The 23436-nt window shown below is 41.4% G+C and overlaps 1 protein-coding gene across 4 annotated transcripts in view; it reads left to right on the top strand.

Moving 5' to 3' along the window:
- Positions 1-509: 509 nt before the first annotated feature.
- The window catches only part of Ten-a (tenascin accessory), a 488025-nt gene continuing 465098 nt past the window's right edge, over positions 510-23436 (top strand). For all 4 annotated transcript variants that reach the window (XM_046630321.2, XM_046630325.2, XM_046630324.2 and 1 more), the window contains exon 1: positions 510-1498. The gene's annotated coding sequence lies outside the window, so the exon portion shown is untranslated. The remainder of the gene's footprint in view (positions 1499-23436) is intronic.

The following is a 23436-nucleotide window of genomic DNA, read 5'->3' as shown; positions in this document are numbered from 1 at the left end:
AAATTTTCATATGAAATACTTAGGCAAGTTTTATTTATTTATGTAATTTTATCGAAATAATTTTTTTATCTATTATTTAGCTTTTTCCATACGACGTCATAATTTCCGTAGCTCCTCAGCCGTAATTACGTGATACGTATGCGAACGCCTCCTAAAACGACTCCGAACAAAGCGCATCAAGACAGCCCGCAACGCGGCAAGTAGTCGGTCTCGGTGTCGGGTCGGCCGTTTCAGTAGTAACCAGAGCAGCCGCGTCCGTCCGACCAGCTCGGACCGTCATCACTCGCTCGAGGAGAGTCGGACGGACGGCGCGTAAGAAAGCGAGACACGCAGGCACTCTCTCACTACACGCACTCACGCGCGGCGCGGCAGCGGCAGCGGCAGCGGCAGCGAGATAGAGGAGCCTGACGTCTCTCTCTCCTCGCGGCGAGCTTCCGAGCTTCCGAGCTTTCGATGTTGCGCGCAGACGCGAGGCACTCTCTCCGGGTCGCGACGCCCCGTCAGTTACTCTTCGCGAGCCAAGGAGCGCGTCCGCATTGCAATACCGAACGCACATCGAGCCGCACTGTCACGTAGAGTCGAGAGTCGCCGCTCGCCTCGACCCCGCGTAGATTCAACCTACATCCTCCCCCTCAAACCCGAACGGCGAAACAGTCGGGGATTGTCGATCGGGATATCGGCATGCCCGCTCGTACCTGATCGTGGTAAATACTCGCAGGAGAGAGAGAGAGCGTGGGAAGTGGGTGATGAACGCCGAGTTTTAGGGGTCGAGATTAAGGGCGGGAGTCGAAACCCTTTACTTTCCAGGAATGATAGAGGGGAGGATTCGGGATAGTTTTCGAGCTGGTTTCTTATAACCCTCCCGGTCTGTTCTCTGCCGACGCGTTGTTGTGTGTGTTTCGTTGTTGTGAATGTCAAAGCGTGTATTTACGCCAACGATATATCGTGTGTTTCTTCTGACGCGCGCGGATGAAACTAGGCCGGAATAATACGGTAGTAACGGTAATTGATCAGGCGTCGTTCGATGTTTAGAGAGTGATATAATCGTGGTGTTTCTTTTTTAAAATAACAGTCGGTATAAAAACAAATATATAGTATAATAATTATATCAGTGTGGTAAAACTTAGGCAAGTAAATTATTATAAAAATATTGTTGAACCTGTGTGAAGTACGTCGTGTTTAATCAAATTTGCAAACGTGCAGCGTGTCGAATGGACTCTATATCTACGGAATTAAAAAAATTGATCATATATCGGTAAAAACTGCAGCTCGACTCGCTTCGAAGGACAAATTTGTCTCGCTCGTTGGAAAAAAGTTTTACTTTTCCCCACTTACGATATTAGTCGATCTAGCTGCATATAATTACTCCCGGTTGTAAAATAAAGTGTAGCAAAGTGACTTCCACAAAGTGTGACGGTGATAAGACTGCGATTCAGCCGTATCCCCGTGACGTCATTGTCAGCATTAATGATAAACGGAATCAAGGGATCGAATTAAGGTAAGACATTCGTTGTACATTCAAATTACTCACCTATCATTTCATCCTTTTTCATGTTTTTTCGTTAACAATATCGATCCAACAATCCCGAAAAAGGTATCACGACACTTTTTTTTTTTTTTTTATCAAGTACCAATCGATTCCAGAGGACAAAACTACCGAGCAACATTTTGCGCACCAACCTACGTCACAATTATAACGAGTGTCGGTTATCGTTGGCTCTTGAGCACGTGGTCGTTCGTTCTCGAGACGCAACGAATCCCGAGAACACGCGTGCGATGCAATTTTCCCAGCGATAATGAAAAACCACAGCGTCGTTCACCACGATGCGAAATGAACATGACTTTTTTCATAAACTGTCGGACTTTGTTGTGTGACGAAAATTTTACCCACTCGCTGCGCGGAAACCTTTCCAAGTTTCAAAAGTTTTTCAACGGGTGAGTCAGCACCCTTGAAAATTTTGTGACAAAAGGAAAACATCCAAAAGAAAAACAAAAAAAAAGAAAAACTAACACCCACACAAAAAGAAACTAATTTCGGGAATAAAAACCGTCCCTACTTACGTTGTGGTTTTCACGCAGAGGACCTTTGTTTGTTCCGATTTACGCTGATCTCAGCGTCTGCGGCAAACCTCGTTGGTGCTGAAAAATAAAAACAAGTCTTCGCATTAGTCACTGGAAGGTCACCTTTGTATCGATCTTCTATGAGTGGTTAGCGCAATTTTTGATTTATGCACAAATCACCGGCGGTGTTTTTCTCGCAGAATTCCTGATCAACTCGCGATTACGCATTACCTACACTTTTATGAGGCTGATGTTAGTAACGAAACGTTGGGGGGAGAAATCACTATTTTGCGAGATTATAGTGACTTTGAAGTAGTTAAGTTTTCAAAATATGAGTACGTTTTGCCTTACTATGATTTACTGAAGTTCAGACGTTCTGCAATTGTGGAAAAACGATTTTTCCGACACGCTAATCGTTACAATAACGCTACTAACTTACGCCTTATACACTTTTCCCCGTGCCTTGAGTATGCACATTAGGGTGTTTATGATTTTCCACCGTGGTGCCCCCTAAAATGTTTGTTCAGGTCAAAAGAAATATTCTGTGAAAAGATGAGCGTGTTCTACGTTATGTGGAAGATCGCGCTCATTTGATTTTTCACTTTTTTCACGTTTTTGTGAATTTTTGAAGAAACACGTTGTAGCACTTCGATTATTATTTCCATCCTGACATTTATCAACCCAACCCAAATCTCACGATCCATAACGCAACAATGTATCATCCGGGAATCTTATTCTCGTAAATTAAAAGTTCATACTAAATTACAACTATTTTACGAGATTAAATTGTTGATGAAAAATTCATCTTTGTTACGTAAATTGATATTACGATTAGTACTAGTTATAAAAAAAAAATTTATCCAAGATACTTCATAAATTTAATAAAATGTATAAAAGTTTAAAATCGACCGAACCACGATCTTCCACATAACGTAGAACGCTCATTTTTTGACAGATCTTTTCCTTCAACCTGAATAAACTTTTTCGGAGATGGCAAATAATTTCTTTCTTAAACGCCCTAAACACACAACCGTGCCTAGATTTCGTACAACAAAGTTTGAAGGTTACATAAAATCCTTTGTCTATTCGTGAAAAATTTCGTATCAATTTCAGGGATTTCAGGGATTTTGCCACGGATATAATTGCATTCGAACAGTCTGCGGGTGGACGAGAGGTAGAGTTACGAAGACCGCAAGGATCGGAACGAGCTTCGCTCGGCGTTGCGTTGTGGCGTTTTCACGCCCCGGCAACATTTCATGCAGGGGGTCTCGTTACGCGCTCGAATAGCTCGTCTCCAGGGGCGTGTAATTTGATTATAACAAGGCGATTGAGCGTAGAAAACGTAGACTCGGCGCGCCCGCCGGAGCCGAAAATTCGGATTCGATTTTTCGCACGCCGAGCTGCACTGCGCAAAATGCGAATTAAGCTCGCGCCGCACGTTCGTGTACCTACAGTAATAATATTGTAACCTGTTGGAGTCTGTTCCTCGAATCGCGCAATAAACGGCACGCCGGCTGTTTTCTTCCCCGAGTCGAATTAACCACCCCGACAACGCCGCCTAGCGCCTCCTTCTCCGATTCTTTCGGACCATTGCATCGTCGGCGGTCGGTTCCATCCTTTCTTCATTCCCTCGCCACTATCCAATATCCATTAATTTTAATGATGCGCTTAACGCGGTTCGTTCCTCGTCGCCCGGCCTTTAATATCTGCGTAACAGCTTCGGGCAGGTTTTATCATTGTTGGCGGCTGAGCTTTTCGATCATCGTCGCTCTTGTTTATCCGAGAAGAAACACGACGCGATTTGTTTCGAAAATGACTAATTCGTTTCTTATCCGTCGATGCGATAACGTCGACGTTATTGCTACGTTTTTAATACCCGGCTGACACCTCTCGGCGCGTTTTTTTTTCACGCACACGCGCGCACGGTTGTAACGCAATGACAATGGCGACGGGAACGGGGAGCAAAATTATACGGTCGGTTGTTACGTTTCAACGACAAAAAGGAAAGCTCGCTCTCGGACAAAGAGCGGAGGGCGCGTTCTCTTTGACCTCCGCGCATTACATAATACATCCTATACACGCCGCACGAGACGAGTGCAGCACGGGTCGAGAGGGCTTGATCCCGCTTATACACCAGCCACTGAATCAAGTGACAAAGAAAATTGCGCTAAATAATCTGTTTACCGCTGTTACCATCCTCCCTTTTCTCTCTCATTCAGTCCGCAAATTATACCCGAATTCAAAGCTGTCGCGGCATGATCTTTGTGAATCTTCTCCTCTTCACTCTCTCAAAACTATTATTTGAAAAGGGAATACCGGCAAGAAAGAAAACTATTTCTGATTTCCCCTTTGTCTCCGGAAAGCTTAGGGAGTCAGGTATGTGAAAAATTTCATCTTTTTTCTTGATGAAATACAAATTTATAGATAAATTTAAAAATCGAAACTTTCATTCTCTCTCCCTCTTTTTTCACCTACCATTGTCGGGCTCTAAGCGAGTGCGCTATGTTTATGGTATTTGCGTACATGCGCCACGTATAAAACAACAAAGTCGCAAGCTCGCGGCACGCTACGCGGTGTAATTAACGAAGCATGCAGCAGGGGTTATGACAGGCAGTCGGTCAGTCAGTCGAGGGTAGTGAGAAACGACGTTTGTACGTACAGGGTGCCTTATAATATTTTCAGAGACGTCTGTAAGGGTGTTGGAAAGGTAGATTTATCATTTCATTCTCCCGTTAATTTTACCTTTCAATCGTTTCCGTTTACTTTCGGTAATGGTCGATGGTTAATCCACCGTTTAACGATCGTCTGCGGGTGAATTGTTTTTTTTCTTTATTTTTCGCCCGTTTAATATTACATTCAAAGTATAACAAAAGTACGAACCGCACGGTGATTTTACCTGAAATAATAAGTTACTGAGAATCGATGATCGCGTTCTTTCAAAATCAGTAAACGAAATACGGGGGAAAAAAGTACTGTTTTACCAACGACTTGAAGCTTTAATTTCTCTGACAGCTGCAGGCCTTTTGTTTCTTATAGTTATAGTCTGTACGGCAAGGTTTGGTATACAAGATATCTTTTACAAACGAATTTCAAATAACGTGACTTATCTTCGAGATGTGGATCGAAACCTGTGAGTTCAGGCGAGTACTTTTTGAGTGTGGGGGGGGGGGGGCTTGCCGTCAAGTTTTACCCGGCACTTGTTAGACGCACGTGACCTCGAAAAAGGCTTTGAAGTTTTTATTTTTTCATTCTTTCGGACGGAATAAGTACAGCAGTGGCTACGGTTATTGGAAAAGCTTGGAAAATTGATGCCCGTGAGTAGTAAATTTATCATACTGTGTATAAAAAATTACTCGCTGTTTACCTGTATTCGTATACGTAAAACGGTAATCGTGGTAATTTGCGGATAGCTATATTACAATAGTGTCCCTGGAATAAATGATGTGCTTTGCCGGGAGAAAGGATGGGGGTGGAAAGAAAATTCAATTTGCGTAGGAAGGAGGGAAATAAGTGAAATCAAGCCGAAGATTGACGGTCGTAGTCGGTGTAATGGCCTGTAATTTTCTGAAAGTAGGGAAAAAAAAAAACTGCACGGCAAAGGAAAAAGAAAAACATCGTGTCGCGCATCTATAAAGACTGACCTCAGAACCTCGCCATCTATAATAATTATACTCCCGCATATATTAGTACAGTATATCAAGGTGTTTCTGGAAAAATAATATGCGATTTTCCACTATGGAATCCCCTAAAAAGTTTATTTAGGTCATATGAAAAGTTCTGTCAAAAGATGATCGTTCTACGTTACGTGGAAAATCGTGCTCAGTTGGTTTTTCACTATTAAAAATGTATTTTATTGCTTACATCAATCATGATATCAATATACGTCACGAAGAAGATTCACGCTTGCAATATCGAGTCTCCTGTCGATGCTTGAGAAATCTATCCGACGACTTTTTCATCGTTAATTTAATCTGATAAAATAGTTATAATTTAATACGAACTTTTAATTTAGGAGAATAAGATATCCGACCGTTTTATAGCGTCTCGAAAAAAATTATTGTCGCACAATTTTCCAACTACAGTAGCTGGTTATTTACGACTATGACTTACTTACCGTTGTACGTGTCATTCAATGCAAAAATGAGACCCAAGGGATTTGCGTTTTTTTTCTCTCCTTCTCTTCACGCGCCTCTCTCTCTCCCTCTTTCCGTCTCTTTCACCAAGTAGAGAATAAAGAAAATAACGAGGCGAGCAAATTGCGCACACACCGGGTTCGTTTAAATTACTCTACTCGACGCTCGGCTTTTGCGACGTTATCTTTAAGCTCGCATTCGCCAGGTTGTCAAGCGTCGACACTGGCTGCTGCACTATTCTGCATACACCTATGTAGGTGTACACTTTTCACGGAGTATCGTGATTCTCTTTGTCCTCTCTTTGCGTGCTCTGAACTTTTTTAAAAATCGCTACAATTAACCAATGCGAGTCCGGTCGAATAGCCCTGAAACAATGTAAAGTGTAATTATACTTTGTCAACACAGGGATTTTCATTATTTTATTTAACACTCGTTTCCCGGAGAATGATTACTGTCCGAAGATGACATAATCGTGCCGCGATCGGCGAGCTTTCAGTTTTCTTTTTCGTTCAATAACGCTAAGTAAATAAATACCGTAAAATTCTACGAGATTATCATACCGTGTGAAAAATATTTATGTCTAATTGTTTTCTGACGTACGTTTTTATTTTTTTTCTCTTTTTCTCGCACAAAAAAAAAAAAAGGAAAAAAAAAACGAAAGAGAAAGGGGAAAATTAAAACACACCCTCGCCAATTCGTCTCACGTGTGTGTAGTATACGTATGCGACAGGAATATCCAATTAGCGGGACACATTTTTGTATGTAATATGATCAGTGAACGAATTGAAAGTTTGTTCAAAACCGACGAGGTCTGCTCGCTCCTCGAGGGTTTAAAATTTTCAACATGTAAAAGAAAGAAAGAGAGATGAAAAATAGAAATGAAAAAAAAAATCTCATTACTTTGAAAATAGCGAACGCGAGTCGGTCGGGACGATGTTCGTGTGATGTGAATGCGGGGAAAAGCCATTTCCTGCGGAGGACGCGACGCGTTCTGCGGTCGTCATATCGACTGTGATTAAAACAATACGAAAGCAAAGTTTTTCATCGTATTTCTACCGCGAAAGTATACCTACGTCAAAGCCATCGACTTTATTACCCCTTTCATACACCCGCGTACCTTGTACTTTTTCTCATTTTCATCCGACAACTTGTTGTTGAAAGCTATGATAATTTAACGCGGCAAATGCGGAAAACCGTGTTCCATACGTTGTACGATGTACGAAGTGCCTACTCGGCTCGAACGGAAAATCAATTCGCTTCTTTCGTACCTTTGGACGGTTTTACAAACGCTTAATATCATTTTACTTAGTTGAAAATTTTCGACGATTTATACCGTTTTTATTTTACAGATTTTTTTTTAGGTTGCTCCGAAAGTGTCTCTAGACTTTTTGATTGCATTATATGTATAGCAAAAGTTTACGTCTCGTTTCCTGTGACGCATTCGTATTCTACAATCGGGTGTTTATCCTAGAATGAGATTTTCGATTTCAGGCAAAGAGGAAAATTAAACGTTGTGTAAATTTGCTGCAACGCAACGTCTTGGTCGTTTTGAAATAATATTATGTTTGAAAAACAGCCAGCGCAAAAAAATTCGCCCGACGTGGCTGAGGAGGTTCTCTCTTTCTTGCAAAAGTATAAAAAGTCTGCAGACGGATCACGTAGAAATTTCCTTGAATTTTGCTTCGTCTTTTAAAAGTCCTGAAAACTGTCGTTGAATTTTTCCTGTCACATGGAAATCTTCTGTTTCCAATGTCCTTGAATAACTTGAAAACGTTCTGGAATTTGTTAGGGATTTTTTTACCAGACACCATGACTGTCCCATATATTACAGGCACGACGTATATACGATCTACTTTTATTCTCATTTTTACATTCAATCGTTCGTTTTTGTCCTTTTTATATTTTTTTTCATTACATTTATCACACGACACCCTCTTACTTTTCTATATCCCTGCGTGAATCTATATTACCTGCGGTACGACTCGCAGGTTACTCACGTCCGTTGAACACATAAAAGCGAGGGAACGGGGAAAAACATTTACGGCACGAAACTGCAGCGGAGCGATCTGAAAGCTGTAATACATATATTATTATACGGACACACGAAAGACGTCCGTTCTATTCCAATTTCGTCTTATACGATGTAAGTACGTCGCGACCGAGTTGATATCGCGGGATCGTTGAGACCGAGAGGATTACCACACAGCGGCATCGGTTATACGGACAAACGTTGCGAACTAGAGAAGGAGAGAGGCTGTGAGAAAGCGAAGACGTATAAAAATGAGAAAGTGAAATAGAAAGAGAAAGCTGGGATTGCGCGATGCTTTTATATCCGAATGGTATACCACCTATACGTTATACCTACATCGCGGCAGGATTTCATTTTCTTGGGAAAAAAAAAAATTTCCCATCCCATTGCAAAGTACGTTTCTCCATATACCGTATAACATTTTGCGAACGAATTTCTAGCTACATGCTACGTAGAAATATACGATACTTTTAAGAAGGATTTGCATTTTATGCTGATGAAATTCGAATAGTGTTTTTTGTTTTTTTCTTCTTTCGCGTGTATAAGTAATGATTTTAATACCCATGACGAAGAGGTTTTGGTTTGACGATTCTTCTCATTCTCATTCTCAGCCTGTATGTATAATTCGACATATCATTTACAAATGCGTGATTACTGCGTGTGATCTTTGACGAATGATTCCGTTTTCCTCGTATCTCGCCGCGGTTTGATTTTTGTCCAATAACAAACCCGAAAGCGGAAAAGAAGAAAAGGGCCACGCGTTTAATCTCGTATCAAAGCGAGAAAGAGAGTCTCTGGGGTTGCCTGTAATGTATAAAGGTATGTATTATACGTACACGTTTTATGGCTGAGGCAGCACGGTGAGGGTAGCTGTTATTCACTTGAGATTTATTGTCTCTTATCTCGGCATCGTTCTGTACTACTTGACGCTATTATACCTTGTCACACACACACACACGCGCGCGCGCGCACACATTCAGGCGTATCGTACAAGGTAATATCGAGTCTCTAAAAAAAGCGCGTGAACGCTTCACGATTCTCCAGTTTGCCCGGAAAAATCGTGTAGAAATTACCCTGCGATAGCGGCAACAGAGAGAGAGAGAGAGAGAGAGAGAGAGAGAGAGAGAGAGAGAGAGAGAGAGAGGATGATGAGGATCGATTGCTAGTTCGGGATATTAGCAATATTAGCACCCTGCAATTTTCGGCGATTTGTTTTCCCCACGCGTCTCCTTCCACTTCTGGTTTTTTTTCGTTCTCCTTGCACCTCAAATCGTTTTGCACGTTTTGCTTATTTTTTATTTATTTTTTTTTATTTTTCTATCTCTCTACCTCACCTTTAGGTGTACCCTTTCTCAACTTTGCGCTCTTCCGGTTTATGAAATTTATGATAATTCCCCACCATTCGTATACCCCGCATAACTCTACGTAGGCATAACGCACCGCGACGTCGAACGAATATTTTCAACCCCAACTTGTGTGAAAACGGGGCGGGGGGGGGGGGGGATGATATCTGTTTAACGCGTTTATGGATTTTTAATTATACGTAGTTCAGAATTTCGAGATCAATCTGGATTCGGGTGAGTTCGTTCGCCGAGAAGCTTTCGGCAAGTTTACGTCGCGACGATTACGCAAAATGTCAGGAACTGTATGTCACACCATGTGGAGTATTTCGAATGTTGGAGGAAAAATATAAGAAGTGTCAAGTTTTAACACATCGCGAGGATATTTAGTTATATGTATACCGGCAGATTTATTACTCAGATTTTTCGCTTAGCATCCAAAAAAAAAAAAAATAAAAATTAAAAATAAAATCGAAACGTATTCTTGAGAATTTAATTTCCTTTTGTAACTAGCATAATGAAATTCAGTTTTATCCCCATAATTGTATAAAAGTGTTTGGGGGGGGGGTCAAGATATTTGACAAAATTTAAATTTTCTGATTTCACTACTTTATCCGATCGAGCATTCTAATTCTGACTGCCAACTTTAGCCTGGTTCTTTGCCACACGTGTTATCGTTCTTTTGGTTTCGTTCTTTTCGTCAAATTTTTATTTATTCTTCACGTATGTTACGCCATACCCTGCGAAAGTATCGTTCGGCAGGACACAACGAATAAGTTATACACACCGCGTGTACAAGTCGCCGACTAGGACGTATTTCAGGGCGCTTATCTCGCTGCTTTTGGACGTGTTTCGTATTGTTTAGTGTGTCCGGTTCGCGATATCACGAGGATGCCAACCACGCTGAAAGACTCACACGACGTGTGTTTGTGTCTTTGTGTTTGTGTTCGTGCTGCTGCTGCATATGCAGTATGACACAGCAGGTACGTACATCCATACACGTATGCGCGGTTGAAGGTGTGCTCGCTCGAGTCGTTGTTCGGTCATAAATCTTAGGGCAGCATGTACGCCGTGTGGATGTGGGGATGATGTAGGTCGTGGTTGGCCTAGGCCTGCAGTTCGGTGCGCTCGTTTCGATCACGTGCAGGGTTCGGTTGTGTCCTTTGTACGTGTATTCATCCGTGTACGATGCACGTTGTACCTATCGAGACTCTTGGAAACGGAGAAGTGAGAACCGACTTCCTACCCTGGAATGGATCACCCCCTGTACCAAGTACGGCAGCGATAAGCGCCCGGCTACTTTGCATCAGCCCTCCTCCTCCTCTTCTATCGCCTGCATGCATTCATCCCTCCTCTTTCTCCTCCTCTTTTTCATGCGCCTGTGTGTCACTCGACGTATTTTGCATCCATGGTTCCAACGTCCCGTAAGCAGAGGGTTGACCGTTACTGAAAATCACGATTTTTCACTTTTCCCGATTTTGTTATATTATTTATATTCATGGCGTCAATTGAAACGATTACATATATACATATATATATATATATACTTTCAAGTTGACGTTTATGTGAAATCACTTGTCGTTTGTCGATGGGGATGGAGAAGTTTTTGTCTTGATCGTTTCGTTCTTTCGGTTACTAATTTCTCTCGACTTTGTTAGTCTTTTTTTTCTGCTGTTGAAATTCGCTAGTTGGATGAGAATACGGTGTATAATTGGGACATTCCAAGGGAACTGAGAAACGGGATGTGCGGAACATATTTTTGCGGTTAAGGCAGGTACAAGTAAAATCAAACCCAGGGGAAAGATTAAATAATAAAACAGAATTATTCAAGTAGGGGAAAAGTGAGCGAAGGTAGAGAGAGATACCCGTTTTATATATATTACGTATATAAGTCATACGACGTGGGTGTCGGTACCTTTTACATATATAACTATGTGTACTCACTGTAACTTGTAGGTGGAATGTCAACCGCAGTCGCGAACATTCGGAATGGTTGATTAGACGACGAGTAATGAAAATTACTGGCTATCTTTGTGTCAAGAAATGTCGGCTTTATCATCTGTTTTTATTCGTTTAATTTTTTTTTTTAAATTTTAATGGAAGGGATGAAAATTGGATTGTATAATAATATTTGTCTACCTGGTTCAAAAGGTGGTTTCAAATTTTCGCGTTTGTTAGAGTTTCTCTGATAAATTGTACATACCTGTATAATTGAAGTTGAGGGTTTTTTTTTTTTTTTTTTTTTTTTTGCCGACCAGGTAATTTTCAATTTCACTTCAGAATCGTGAAAACTTAACGTCGGTTTTCCGCGGACCATTTCAATCGGTCGATGTTGGAATAATTGAACCACTGCTCATTCGTCCATGAAGGTACAGTTTTGTAGGATAGTTTGATTTTTCCTTAATCGTGGTATTAGAAATTTAGCAACTTGTAAAAAAAATCTTACTTGAGTAATAATTCTGACCGAGATGAGGACGTCGTATGTCATTCGTTTATAAATAAATTGCCGTAGTTTACACGAAGCTTGTCTTATTTAAAAGTTGACGAATAAATCGCGAGATATATTTTATTCAACTGTAGATTATCGTGAGAGGTAAAAATGTATGAAAAAATGATGAAAAAGTATGAACCAGACAGCCGGATGTTATCGACCATAGATTTACACACTCGCTTTATTCGTATACGTATATATGGATATTTTTCGTCCTTTGCATCCGGTATATAATTATACTTATACCGGTGCGAAAATTTTCCGATAAATGAAGCATGGAAATATCTGCGGATTACGTATAAAATATTCCATCGACGATGGCATCCGGCGAGGGGTGATCGTAAAGTTTAGGCCAACCACGGCACCCCGAAAATTTTTTGCAATGATTTGTGGTTCCGGTTCTCTGCGCCCTTGTTATCACCATGTTGTTTCGTATTTTTTACCTCGGACGGAAGTCAGTCGCGGGGGATGAGAAGGTAGGTTAGGGGGTGAAATTTTACACGGTGTTGGGGGAGAAACGCGAAGCTATTAACAAAGTTAGCTATAATTCAAAACCGTATATATATATGTATATATATGTATATATATATATATATATATATATATATATATGTATATGTATGCATAGAGACACGGAATGCTCGTAGGTAACGAAATGTAACTTGTTACTTATCTCTATCTCTATCTCTCTCTCTCTCTCTCTTTCTCTCTCTCTCAGTTGTCTCTCCATTTTTCTTTACACATACCGTCGTCCCAAAGTATATTCCAGCTCATAACTAACTCAGTGCAGAGACTACAGAGACGGTTTTCCTTTTTTTCTTTTTCTGGTCTGTACGTTATACATTTTTGGAATGTTTCTTTTTCGCTATGCCTACCCCTGCCACCGCAACTTTTCCGTCTGATTTTTTCCCCACGACATTTTACTCGTGTATAAACTTTAGCGTATACCCAGCTTTGTTGGAGTTCAAACCGAAGGAAAAACTTATCCCTGTATAGCTATTTTCAATATTTTTTCCATCCAGTTATGCGTAATTTTCTATCTCAACCTTTATTCTGTAAACATTTACCAGTCAATTTTTTTTCACCTATCCGCATGTTTTTACAGTCGTGCCTTTCCATATATATATATATATATATACTCACATATCGGTATGTATATACACAGGTATACAACTTAGATTTCAATTTTTTGCGCAAAAAGTTTCGTCACGCGTCCGAAACTGTTGACAATAGAAATTGTTGGGGCAACGAAACGGAAGAGACCATGATTGATAATGATGAAAAGTTGCAGAGGTCGCGTTACGTCGTACGTGCCAACTATGACGGTGGTGGCGGTGGTGATGGTGGGCACGATGTTAAAATGCAAAGGTAATTAGCTGAACCGAAACAAAGTTGTTAATTCACACGCGGCGCAGGGGTGGGGGGGGGGGGGTGCGTTACCTCTTCGGGATCCTCAGCCCCGCTAATGGACGGAGTTGGAGGAAACGGTGGTGAGGCGGAGGATCGAAGGGCGGAGGGGGGAAGAAGAAGATGCGGTATTAATCTAAGTTCTGAGAACTCAAGTGGCTTATGACTAAATTGTTCCGACATCCCGTCACACGGTTCAACGCCGATGTGCTGTGCACGTGTCATTCGATGCGAGTCAGTCGCAGTCAGTCAACAGTGTACGTATTGTAGTCTGTAGTGGTGTTGCATGGATTATGTATGTGTCCTACATCTACGTCGTATGTACGATCGATGTATACATATACGTATAATACATAGGATAGACAGATCTGGGCGTGTACGTTTATTAAGCTGGATGAATCCAATCAGTATGCATTATACGCACACACCTGTACCTATGTATAAACACATCTCTGAGTAGGTATACGTACAAGGTATATTACGTAGATGTACGTATACTCATACATATATCAAATCCATTGCGTAATTGGTACAAGGTACGTATATATGTATATATATATATACATATGGTAATCTATACTTAATATATAGATTTGCTCTGCGTGCGCGCGCGTTTCGAATTGGACATCGTGACGTCGTTGAAGCCTCTAACCTATACGCGTGTGTGTGTGTGCGTATAATACTGTATAACTAGAGCGCAACAAAGGATCACGAGAATTATCCCTATTATACATATATCCTAATACCGCGTTATACACGCATGCACGTACGCAGAGGTGTATGTAGGCATACATCTCGCATGCGTGCATGTATGTACGATGTCTACGAGGCAAGGGGGGTTACCTTCCGCAGCTACTGTTAGATGGAATCGGTTCCCCATTCCGCACCCATGTACCTCCATATCCAGCAGGCACGGGCAGGAGGCTTGCTCTCGTACGATGGCCATAATACAACTAACTATAGGTATGTTAGGATTATTGGAGATTCCTATGCCCGATAAGGTCGCTCGGACCCCGCGGCTATGCGTATTATATGCGATGTATTGTCGTCTGCATATCTCTATATTATACATGCGCGTATAACTGTATATTATACGTGTGTGTGTGTGTGTGTGTGTGTGTGTGTGTTGCAGAAGAGGAGTGTTTGAAAAAGAAATAGAAACAATTTAGAGAGGGGCGGGCGGAGGGTAAAATTATTACAATATTTCATTGTGAAATATAATGCGTACGTGTATGTATATATACGACACATGCCTACAAATAATGGGTAAATGGTCGGAGACCGCCGTAAAATTGATCGACGCTTTTATATTTCCAATTTGTGGAAGGAAATATATTAGATGCATGGATGTATGAAAAATTTATACACACGTGCGAAGCTACGATATGCTACGTATTGTACTCTCACCCGGTCGACGGTATACAGTTAAAAACAATATATAATTAGACAATGTTATTGTAGGTACGTTGATACATAAATTGCAGTTGAATTTTTGTTCGTGACATTTACGCACTTTGATCGATGTTCTTATTTATTCAAAAGCATGCAAAAAGAAGCGCCGTGTGTAAAAATTTGTCCAGTAGTCGCATCCTATTTTTTTTTATTACATCCATACGTAGGTACCATTAAAATACATAAATTTTCGTACATACCTGAGGAAGCTAAATTTTAGTTTTTCATAGTTTAAAAACGTTTTTTTTTCTTTTCACCTTAAACTTGTACACGCCGTAATCACCCGTTGTTCCGTATTTTTTTTTTTTTTTTTTCTTACCGCGTGTTGGAAAACGCCATCATGTTTTACTCGTACAGAGTCACTTGGCTCTGCCGACTTTCTACTCTCCCGCCCCTCAGTCCAGAGATAACGGTCCGGAAAATTAAAGATTTATCCGAGCATCTCGAATCGTCTCAACTGACGAAAAGTTTCGCAATTTAGACTCGACTTCCGCGCCCGTTATACAGATTTTCAACGTCTTACGGGCAACGCTATGGTATAATTTTTCAACTCCTTTGCCATAACGCCAGCCCGTCTCTGTCTCACTGCCTCTGCGCAATTGTATCTCTGCTAGTGCACAGCCATGTTTTTGGTTTACAGAGATAACTTACAACAAACATCTGTAATCAATCATTTTTTAACCATCTCGGTCAAAGTAGGATACTCGGCGACCCATCTCAAAAATTTCCACGTCTTATACAAGCTTTGTCACAGCTTATTTATAATATTTTAATCATATTTTTTACTTCGTATAAACTCAAAAACAGACTAGTAACAAGTTTCGATCAGAATCATTGAATTTTAATTCGGTTTTTTCGGTTTTACATCCGCCATGTTGGATCCTCCATCTTGGATTTAAAAATTATCAAATCCTGACTTCAGATTCGCGATCAGCGACCCCAAAACCCCCGCGTATCAAAATTCCGGCCAAAATATTGAGTTTTGAAAAATGTGTGACGAATGGGTTGAATAATATTTTCGCGCAGTTGAGTTGAGTTGAGAAAAATGTGAATTTCTATTTAGCATTGTTATACACGCAACGTTGCGCTGACAAGTAATCGCTCGGCGGACTTTTCCGTTTCAAAGTTTACATTCCTGCACGTGGCATCGACGTTTTTAAAATTCATTCGCATTAGTTTACTCCGAGTTCCCAGGGGATGATCGATGGTAATACCACGCTCGGTCGGTCGAGTTTATCAGAACCCATTACGATTTTATCGCATAATTCACCCCGTTATTATCAACACGTCGACGAAGCTTCGCGTATCCAGGGGTTCTCTTCTTCCGCATCGTAACAAAACTTACCCCCGACATACACGATGGGCACAGGTTCGTTGCATCGCGAGGGTTGTCGCAGGCAGCGAATGCACGAGAGCGCAGCTTCCAGTCCCGGTAACGGAACGTTAAAGCACAGTATTGTTGCTGAGGAAATAGAAGGCGGCGGCGGTAGTTAACTCGAACAAAGTTACGCGCGGAGGTAGAAACGAGGGTTCACCCTACGGGTGTGCACGTGGTGCACACACACACACTCACACATGTCAGCCACCCAGTAATTGCAGCTCGCAGCTCGCAGCTCGCAGCCTGGAGAGCTCGTATAACGGTGGCGTAGCAGACGAGCTGTATTATGCAATTGTGTAGAATGCAGAGGCTCACCTTTACACACACGGTGCATGCATGCGGTTACGTCCAGCATTGCGGGGTCGGGATTAAAGTGTCGGTGGTGCGAGCCATGTACGTATACGCGTGCTTATGCCGAATCAGTGTACGTTCATCCACCCACCTACCCACCGATGCTTCCGTAACATCTCCACTCTGCAGCTTGCGGTGATTTCCCGTTGCTCATCCACGGAATTGCATAAACCAATTAAGCGGGCGCTATTAATTATACTCAAATGTTAATAAATTGGTGCATCGTAAAGTGGCGGGGGCGGGTTGGCTTGTTTCTCTTGTACGCGTAAAGCTACCTGGTTGCGAAACTAGGAATTAATACTGATACGTGAATGCGTCGAGTACATTCACGATGCTTCGCTGGACGCGTCCAAGGTCCTTTTATCGTCACTTCCCGTTTCAGCAGAAGCAATTACTGTATTATTAACAGATCGGAATATAAACACAACACTCTTTGACCGTTCAGGAGGAGGAGACCCTATTTTATATCAACATTTTGATTCCTTGGTCATCCCAAAACTTACATTTTAATTCTATCTGCTTTCGGAATAACAGGTGACGGACGATTCGGCAAGGAAAGGTCTTCAATTTCCGTGTAGCGCGTAGGTTTCATACCATACGGTACAGACTTAGCAATCGCCCTTTTTGTTTCTATGCTAAATTGCTCATGGGAAGACTTTCCTCTATCTACGGACCTTGGATACATCGAGCAGCTAAGATCCAACACCCGATGTAAACTAACCCTGATAATCTGTAGATTATTGTAATTTGTCGTCCATGTTTCTTATCCGTACGAAGAAAATTCTTTCAAGTATATTCCATGGTGTACAATACATGTGTTGTAGCGAATGAAACATTATCTTATATTACGCTATTCTAGAAAGTGGTATCTCTTACAAAAAAGATCAACGCTGGAGTTCCGAGTTCTGTCAGCCGTGTTGCACTGTATAAGCTCAACATATATATATATATATATATATACACGAGATTCTGGTGTTGTTTTCATTTTATTTTTTATCATCGCTACCGCGTTGTTTATACGTATATGTCTACCCATAATCATCGCTCGAATGCGCTCGGTTAACGGACCTGCCTTTATTTTTAACGCCGAACGTTTATTGCACTGCAGTTGCCGGACTGCGCAAGTATACGTATGCATACGTCGTCAATTACGGGTGTATGTGTACGATACACGCATGCATGGAGTCAAATAATAACGATCGTTGCTCCGATGGAAGTATTTAGTTCTGCCCTTTTTTTTTTTCTTTCTCTCTAACAAATTATTACACGCTACTCGCAGGTGATTGCTTTTGCAACGAGTCGCAATAATTGTCAAGTATCGTAGCGTTTTCAATTCCCTTTGACGAGTGTATAATAATGTATAATAAATGGGGCACGTTTGAATGTTATAATACGTAATTCGGTGCTGTATGCGAAATTGACTTTTCGCCTCTCAAAGGTTATTCGATAATTGAATAATTTAGGGTGTCAAGCTTGGCGGCGCCGCGGCGGCTCCTGATCTTCGTCAAAGTGATATTCAGACGGGGGTTCGACGTCTCGCAAGACGCATCTCGTTATTCCGTACGCGTAAATCTATGTGTTACATACGTCTATGTGTTATATTGTGTATATGTACGTATATATGATGTACCATGCAGAGCGGACATCTCTGCACTAATTATCGCTTAATCAACGCCTTCGTCGCTGTCGCGATGACGCGACTTTCTCCGATCATTATACACCCTGTTTAATTCACTCGGTGTTTTCTTAATTGGTAGTGAAAATTGTCATGCAAATGCATCCAGGTCAGAGGGTGTATCGCGTATACATACATAATAACATTCCAAGTTACGTTCGTTATTTTTAATTCATCATATTGTATCTGAATATGTCGTATTTTAATTTTTTCAAACTCTTTTTACTCTTCATTCGATATTCTCTTGCTCGTTGCTCGATACACGCGGCAATTATTATTGTTCCCCACCATTATCTTTTTCATTGGTTTTTTTGTTCTCTCTCCGTTTCACGGCATTATCGAGTGGAAAATATACAATTCATTAGGCACCGATGTTGTTTTATATGTAAACAGAGACACGAGAGGTAAGCGCGCGGTTCGATATGTACGTCAGACGGAGAATATATCGTCTAACCTTCGGATTAGATTATACACGCACCCTGTTTTCAGGGGTGGGACAGACAGGCGGTAAGACAGAGACAGTCGGAGGGACGTATAGGAGAGAAGGAGTTTTGAATTACGTTTCACAACTCTGGGGGAGAGAATCGAAATTGTCTTTTGGGTCTCCTCTTCGTTCTGGAGTCTGATTACACCTCTGTGTGTGAGTGAGTGTGTTTGTGTGTGTTCTTAATGCATCGCGGTACGTATTTCCCTCCATATATCTAACTGTCTGTCTGTCTGTCTATTTATTTATACACGTATCTTGCGCCAGTTAACATCCCGAGTATAATTTTCACTTGATCTGATACAGCGAATTTCTCAGGGTATGTTCACGAACGCATTTGAAGGAATCATAATTAATTACTTTCAGTCTAGGTAAACTGACTGACTAATTAACTTGCCGATTCGCCCGTGGATGATTTTACAGGCACACACTGGAAACTACAAAATCGTTTCGAAAATCAGACGTTACATCGATTCGGGACTTTTTTTTCAAATAGTTTAATCAACAATGTAAAGTCGTGAAAACTATTCGTGATATAACATTGTGTATATGTATATTACCTGTTTTCAACGTTCGTGAAATATCGTTTCTGCAGGGAATTTGACGACATTGTGCTTTGTTAAAATCCATAAAACTGTTATGATAATATAGTGTTACACAAGCTTCGAAAGAATTCTACGTATTATTTATTTTATAAAAAACATACCTTATTATTACTACTATTGTTACTTTTTCGCTAAATTTTCTTACCGATTCACCGCATCAAGATATGAAATTCTTTACAAAACACGTATATTCTCTTCTCTATACACGTTGTATATTTGTCATAAAACTCGACGTCTTCCTGTCCGTCCGTTCCTGTGTTCGATTATAACTGAAAGGTTACCGAACCGATTTTGATTAATTTGTTTTTCTGTCGATAGCTACAACGTCTGGCCAAGTCTTGGGCTACATTTCGTTGCAATCGTATCTATGCCTTCGGAGATATAACGATATTTGTCAGCCAAGTACGAACGCGATTAGGCAATTAATTGCGAAAGCTGTCGAAACTCTCACAGGCAGAGGAAAGTTACGTCGAAGTGGTTTCGATATCTCGATAAACTCTGAACAAAAAATTCAACGATACCACGTGGCCACGTTCAACAGTTTTGCCACAATAAGGGATTTCGAAATATTAACGGACGGAGCCGCAGCGGGCAGATAATCGAGTAGAATATCTCATAGAGACGAAGCTCGTGTACGGCGGTGGTATTTCGGGCTATGTACTTGTGTCATCCTTAATCAGGTGGAGACCGTCTCGGTGTATGTATATCTAATACGGTGAAGGGTGAGAGGGAGGGCACCGAGACAACCATTATTATGCGTAGAGCGTTGGTTTTGATGGAGAATTAGGTCATGTCACAAAGTTTGTGTATAAATTAGAGCTCGCCAGGGTGGCTGCTGGGAGGGTGAAACCTTTCTCTTCTCCTACGTCATTACTCCACCATGGTATACGCGGCGGGTTAACTATATCGAAACCGCGACACTGTACCAACACCGTCATCCGTGTGCGTATACCTATAATAACCCAACCCCTGAACAGTCCCTATCACGTATGCCGGCTTATCTTGGCCACGCTAATAGCTCCTCGCACGACCTGGAGAAAGACAACCGACCCACCTTGAACCCTTCCTGCTTCCCATCTTCCCACCGCGATCGGCGGGTGAACCGGACGGGTGAGAACGCGTCTATCTACTTTCAAAGCGGGACGACCCTTAACAATAATTAGATCTTGTCTCGCGCTTAAGGTTCTTGTACCATCCGAGAGGTCGCGCTTCTGTCTCGTTCCAGTCGTCACGTCAGGCGCAATTAGTCGTTCTTTGAGCCCATGTGCTTTGATAGGTACCGTGATACCAATGGGATCCTTTCACCGTGTATATTATCGTCTCAAACCTCACGTAGGTGAGTGATGTATTCCTCGTGGCCAGGCATGGTATCGACACTGTGTCATTGGAACGGATCTGGAATTTTTTACAACACTTGCGAGTGCGGTGTTTCGAAACGGTTGGTACATAAATTTGAAATCCTTTAGTTTTCGAAGTATCTATCAATTCCTTTCATGCAAACGATGTCTCGTGCACATTTTAATCATTGGTGAACGGTGTTCACGCAGATATTGAAGTGCTCGGGAGGTAGCGTTACCATACTTGTTCATCCTTGGAATTGAATCTACTATACTTTACTCTCATCCAGAACAGGATCTTTGTATTATTATTTGCTTACTGACAATTCATTCATCTAAGAGACACTGTGAAAATTGATTTTCAATGAATTCAGCCGTACCTATTACCGGAGACAGTCAAATCTGTCCAGTATTATAGATTCTTTGATCGTTTGGCGGAGCAAGTGGTGGTTGTAACTTGTCTGGGCAGTGATAGTCGCGGTGCATAAATTTGGGGAAACTATTAACGACGATGAGGGGAAGCGAGATTGAAAGCGACGGATAGATAGATAGATAGATAGAGAGGGGGGGACATTTGGCGAGGACAGTTCTCTTTCTCTCTCCGGCTTACACAACGCATACGCACACAAGGGATACCGGTGTTTGCGATGTCGTTACACGGAAGGAACGAGTGTGCGTTTAACGGTCACCGCCTAATTGTGTGTTTTGTCGACTGGTTCGCCGATCCGTAATCATTGTCTCTAATTATCGGACCAATCATTGCAGACCGTACGGTTTAACCGTACATAATAAACGGAACGGCCGGGACGGCACGTAAACGTTGAATATGGACTCGCGATTTTGATTCAAACCTTCGGCGTGCCTGTCGATCTTTCCGCTCCGTCCGTTCTTTGGATCGGATCGATCTCTTTGTTTATGTAGTCAGAGAACTCGAAGAGAACTCTAAACGATGCAATGTGCTTGTTGGTAGTTTTCAAGATCAAGACGCCGGAAATAAGTGTCCGGCTGCTTTTCAAGTATAAGGGAAGGTTCCGGGATTCCCGAAAGTTTATTTTTCCTCCGCCGAAAGTGTCTTTGACGTGTCGGAGTTTTCATTCTCAATCGCACTACTATTCATTTTTCACGTTCAATCTGATTTTTTAAATTCAATTTAAGGAATTTTTACTAATCATTACAAAATCGAGTTTTTTATACCGATTTGTTCTGACACTGCTTGGGGAGAATTAGGTGCCTTGAATTTTTTATTAACATCCACACCTATTATCTCAAAGATACAAAAATCATGGAAGAATTAATGGAACGGTTGAGTCTGGATTGTTTCACAATGAGACTTTTTACTTTCTACAATTTTGGACTTTGTATATATGTTTTCATCCTGACTTTGAATTTGAGAAAATCACTTTGTTTCACATATATTTTTTTTCGAATTCAACAGACTTGGCCGAAAATTCAGTAAAATTTTTACCAATAATGAAATTGAGGTAAAAAATTACGTTTTCGCGCATCGCGTTGTTATCAAACGAAGGATTTTCTCCACCGAATTGTAACTCGAGAGGATAATTATTCCGTGGTCATCTCACATTCGTGAGATATGTCGCTTATGTTCAACATTCGCGACGAGCATCGTTGTATCCACCATTTACATAGCCAACTTATACATCTGTATTACATCGCGAGATAATCCCAGTTTTGAACGAAGAGAAATATTTACATCGGTATAACGCGTGAATTGTCGTTTGAATATGAAACGTGCCTGAAAAACGATTCCGTTTCAACTGACCAAAAGCTACAGGTATTGATATTTGCAAGATAATATACCGTTACAAGAGAGACGCGATTTGCGTTGACCCTCGGTAAGAATGGCACCGACCCCCATGAGTCTTGAGAAAGTGAACCGGACAAGGGTGACTCGGATAAAATTTGCATGAAGCACGCGTTTAGCCTATATAGCTGCAGGGTGTACGTATAACGGGAAATACTCTTGAGAGAATACCATAGCCGGCAGCGATGCGAACCAGGGTCAGGAAAACACTGTAATTCCCTTGAAAACCGAGGGAATTCTACACCGGAAATACTCCTTTTGTACCTCTGTACGTACGCGTGCGATACCTTCTACCTTCTACCTTCTTCCTTCCTCCTTCCTCGTCATTCGACGTACGTTTCAGTTTCCCCGAGGATACCCGAAACCGGCAGGGACCTCGGGGGTTAAATTCCTCTTCCAACGTTGACGGAAGAATATCCAGAGTATAATTTATACATTTATAAGTAGGTACGCAGGGAATGCGAGCGAAGGATGTATTACCGGGGTATATTTATAGCTCTAAACTGTATAATACCCTGGTTCGCCCTTACAGTACTACGTTGCTCGAGGATATTTACATACTTATTCTACGTACCAATGCGCGCGTGTGTGTGTGTGTTTGTATATATACACGTATAAATACAAATGCAAACTCGAGGTATGCGCGTACAGTATACTTGACATATTTCCCGACCGTTATCCAAAACCTTTATCAGGCAGCATGGGAGGGAATAACTTTTTTTCATTCTCATTCTTATTCTCGTCGACTAATTTTTCGAGTTCTCCGTGACAAGGTACTCGGAGAAAAAAATGTTGGCCTGTTTTCTCGCGTGGACAATGTTTGGAAAGTATGAAATTACGTTGGTTTTCTTAAAGCTAATTTTAGATTCAT

This window comes from Neodiprion pinetum, chromosome 6 (assembly GCF_021155775.2).
Source record: "Neodiprion pinetum isolate iyNeoPine1 chromosome 6, iyNeoPine1.2, whole genome shotgun sequence".
Lineage (NCBI taxonomy): Eukaryota > Metazoa > Arthropoda > Insecta > Hymenoptera > Diprionidae > Neodiprion > Neodiprion pinetum.
Note: the sequence above shows the minus strand (reverse complement) of the source record. Positions and strands in the feature narration are given on the sequence as shown.